The sequence below is a fragment of the Gymnoscopelus microlampas genome, assembly GCF_963454915.1.
Source record: "Gymnoscopelus microlampas genome assembly, chromosome: 7".
NCBI lineage: Eukaryota > Metazoa > Chordata > Actinopteri > Myctophiformes > Myctophidae > Gymnoscopelus > Gymnoscopelus microlampas.
In genome coordinates, this window is record NC_139944.1 from 55,483,431 (window position 1) to 55,487,566 (window position 4,136).

Genomic DNA, 4,136 nt, shown 5'->3' on the forward strand with positions numbered 1-4,136 from the left:
AAGGTTTTAGTTTTAGTCTAGTTTTAGTGGGCTAATATCATATAGATTTTAGTCGACTAAATCTACAGTTGATGTAGTCGACTAAAATGTATGTCGGCGTGCCTTGATGGCATCGTAATGGCTGATTTTACACTTGGTTTGCATGCTGAAAATAGCCGATCTACAAGCTCTGCGACGTGTTGTGAGCGTGTAGATCTGCTATTTTCAGAGATATTTCTTCATAGTTTTAGTCAACAAATCAACACTGTTGTGTGTGTGTGTGTGTGTGTGTGTGCGTGTGCGTGCACGTGCGTCAGTGCGTGCGTGCGTGCGTGCGTGCGTGCGTGCGTGCGAGGGGTGTGCCGATACACTAATTTCATGAAACGATACGATACGATATTGGGCTCACAACTTCGATACGATTTCGATACGATACGCACTTTTTTTATTATGAAAATATATGGGGAGGAAAAAAAGTAAATGCAAACAAATAATTCTGTTTTTGCATTATTCAGACATGCAAACTTGTAGCTTTTCAGCTACAATAGCCGTTTTGAATCAAATAGGGCAATAGTGTGACACCTGACCCGAAAAAAAATGTTGTCACCCTTTTCACCTCGGGCTGTTTGCATGCCTGATTATATTATTATTGTAGAAAAAAAAAACTATAGGCTACATATCGTCACGAAAACGTATCGCGATATATCGCGGGACGATATATCGGCACACCCCTAGTGCGTGCGCATCAGAGAGAGAGAGACTCTGAAAAGCGTTGGTTGTGTCTGATGGGTTGAACATGCCTTGAATGGACTAACATCTAGAATTCTGTGGAACCTGCTTTTTACTCTGGCTTTGTTGACTTTGGAGACAACTTTGTGTGTGTGTGTGTGCGCACATGCGCGTGCACGAGTGTGTATTGTACAGTAGCCATACAATAGCAGAGTTGTGAAAGACAAGACAGTCGGTGGCAGATAGAGAGGAAAAGAGAGATTAAGACGTTTCATGATGAGAGAGAGAGAAGGAGCCGGTGGATTAGTGATGAGAGAGAAGGCTCCGTCATGCTGTTGTACGCATGTGATCCTCATTAGGGCCCCGGCCCCCCAAACATGATGTGTGACTGTCTGCACGCATCTGTATGTGTGTGTGTGTGTCGTGTGTGTGTGTGTGTGTGTGAGTGTGTGTGTGTGTGTGTGTGGTGTGTGTGTGTGTTTCAATCTCCTCTCACTAGCACAGTTAGGAGAACGCATACCTGAATACAAAAGTAGAAGCATTTCTTCACCGTCCGTCCGGAGACAGAATTCACACAGTGTTGATGACTAAAAGTATGACGACATTTTTTTTTCACTGACAAAAACAAAACATTTAAAATAAAAGTCATGATGACTAAAACTAAGACTAAATATATTGGCAATTTCGTCAACAAAAACTAGACTAAAATGTTAGTGAGGGACCATAGTGGAGAAGAGATCCAGTGGAACTAAGACAAGTTATTTAAGATATGGTTGCGCTTAGGTGTTTTTTTTTTGTTTCTGAAAATAGCAGATCTACAAGCTCACAACGCATCACGTTGTCATTCAAAAGAGTCATAGTCTTTGACTAAAACTAATGAAACATTTGCTGTCAAAATCAACACTTGGTTTAAAATAAGACTTCCTTTGAGGCAGAAGGTTTCTTTGCCTAAAGGTTGCGACATCCTGACTGGCAGACAGTCCTCTCTAATGATAGGCTCAGAGCAGAGCTCAGTGAGCACAGGAACTCACACTGACTCCTCCCACTGACTCCTCCCACACTGACTCCTCCCACTGACTCCCAGGAACACACACAGTCTGTTTTTGGTGGAAGCAAGCAGACCCTGTATACAGTACATTCACACACACACACACACACACACACACACACACAACACACACACACACACACACACACTCACACACACACACACACACACAGTGTGTTGGTGTGTGAGTTCTGGCGGTCTCAGATTGGTCCACTAACTTGCATCACGGATGATGATGATGACCTCTGGGACTGCCTGAGGAGGGTCAGAGGTCAGGCCCCCGCACGGCCCTTTTAACGGTAAAAAAGACCAGCTATATGGGACCCCAGGGGATTAGAGAATGCCCCCCCCCCCATAGCCTTCGCCTCTTGCACCTCCCCTGCGCTTCAGTGATTGGTCACGGACAAGCTGTCACAATTGTTACATCATTTCCAAACATACTGGAAATCTTCTTGCAGATCAGCTACTTCCACTATTAATTTGTTTAAAAGTATAAAGTTATTTGTCATATATCTGCCCCCATAGTTTAGTTTAAAACCCATTAAGACCTGGAACGCATCTGTGTCACTTTTTGATTTGAGCTAAAAAGCATTATTTTACACTTTGGCTTTTCAAAAATAGCAGATATGTGCCGCGCTACGAGCTTGTAGATCTGCTATTTTAGAAAAATGTGAAATATGTGCAAATCTTTTAATATATATTGTTTTAAAGCAAACATTTTGACTCAAATCTTTGCTTCTGGGGGGTCCCTGGAACAACATATTTTGGGAGATGGGGTCGGCGGTCAAATACATGTCATTTTGGGGGTCCTTGAGATGAAAAAGTTTGAGAACCACTGATAAGAAACATAGGTTTTGTTCAGAAAACGTTAGGATTTAGAAGACATTTTGTAGAATCGGCTTCAGGTCTTAATGGGTTAAGAACTAAAAGCCAAACAGAAAAGTATTTTTTATTCATAATGTTCCAGTGTTTGACAACAGAAACTACAATGGAATCGTTAATCGCAAATTCATTTTAGCCACAATTAATCGTCAAGTTAAATATAAATAATCATAACCGAGACACACAGAGAGAGCCCTAGAAGTGAGACCTGTTGTGCTGGTTGTGTTGGACACGGTGGGGTGGCGTGGTGGTGGGGGGGGGGTGTGCATGGGCTGCCTCAGGGCAAAGCAGCAGCAGCAGTGTGTCCCGGAATGACTCAAAAACCTGCCGTTCCCCACCCCACCCCACCCAGGATCAGCTGAAACAATCCCTCCATGCTCCTAAATGAATAAGTCGTGTGCTGTCATCGTACGCCAGAAATAATCTGCCGCACGACAATAGCTCAGAAATATCTAAAGCTATTGTTACTGTCGCTTGTGCTTTTAACCCATTAAGACCCCGGGAAAGTATCTGTCTGTGTCATTTTAGATTTCTTTTGACGATTCAAAAATCGTGAAAATGTGTGCAAATCTTTGAATATGTTATTTTTTAAAGCGAACAGTTTTTACTCAAATCTTTGCTTCTGGTGGGAACAAAATATTTTCAGATATGGAGTCCGTAGCTAAATACATATAATTTTGGAGGTCCTAGACATGGAAAAGTTTGAGAACCACTGATATTACAGCAACATAAGTTTTTTCAAAAACTGTTAGGATTTAGAAGACATTTGTAGAATCCCCAGAAGCAAAGATTGAGTTACAGTTTTCGCTTGTGAAATCGCTCATGCAAAAGTATAAAAGTACTTCTTCTACTTTCTCTTCCACCTTCACATGTGTCTCCTTTTCTAATAATCATAAAGTGCTACAGTATATATTCAGCTCGCAATTTACTTCCGGCTGATCATGAAACGTAAAACTGCTCACATTTTTAACAGCCAATCATGTGCGCGAAAAAAGCTGGCAACGCAGGCTACTCGCTCTCACAGCTCGCTGCCGCCATCACAGTCTGACAGAGCCAGCAACGAGGGCTCTGTGATAGTTGTGAGAGCTGAGCTGGACAGCACAATCACCGTCGTTTCTCTAGTAAATCGCCCCTGTCATTCATATTGTCAAGACTTTTAGGTCACTGCAGCCTGCTACTAGTGTAAAGAATGTTTATGTCCACTACTGTGATAGCGTTCGTTGTATTTGAATGATTATAGTGCCCAGAGGTGCTTAACATGAGCCGTTAGCATGCGGCTAACGCTAACAGACTTTAAACGTTTACACTTTGGCTATTCAAAAATAGTGCCGCGCTACGAGCTTGTAGATCTGCTATTTTTTGAAAAATCGTGAAAATATGTGCAAATCTTTGAATATATATTGTTTTCAAGCGAACATTTGTAACTCAAATCTTTACATCTGGGGGGCCTTGGAACAACATATTTGAGATGGGCCAAATACATATAATTTAGGGGGTC

At 42.0% G+C, this 4,136-nt stretch overlaps 1 protein-coding gene across 1 annotated transcript in view; it reads left to right on the top strand.

Moving 5' to 3' along the window:
• mdfi (MyoD family inhibitor) overlaps positions 1-4,136 on the top strand; it is a 54,644-nt gene that overhangs the window by 2,485 nt on the left and 48,023 nt on the right. The gene's annotated exons all lie outside the window — the stretch shown is intronic.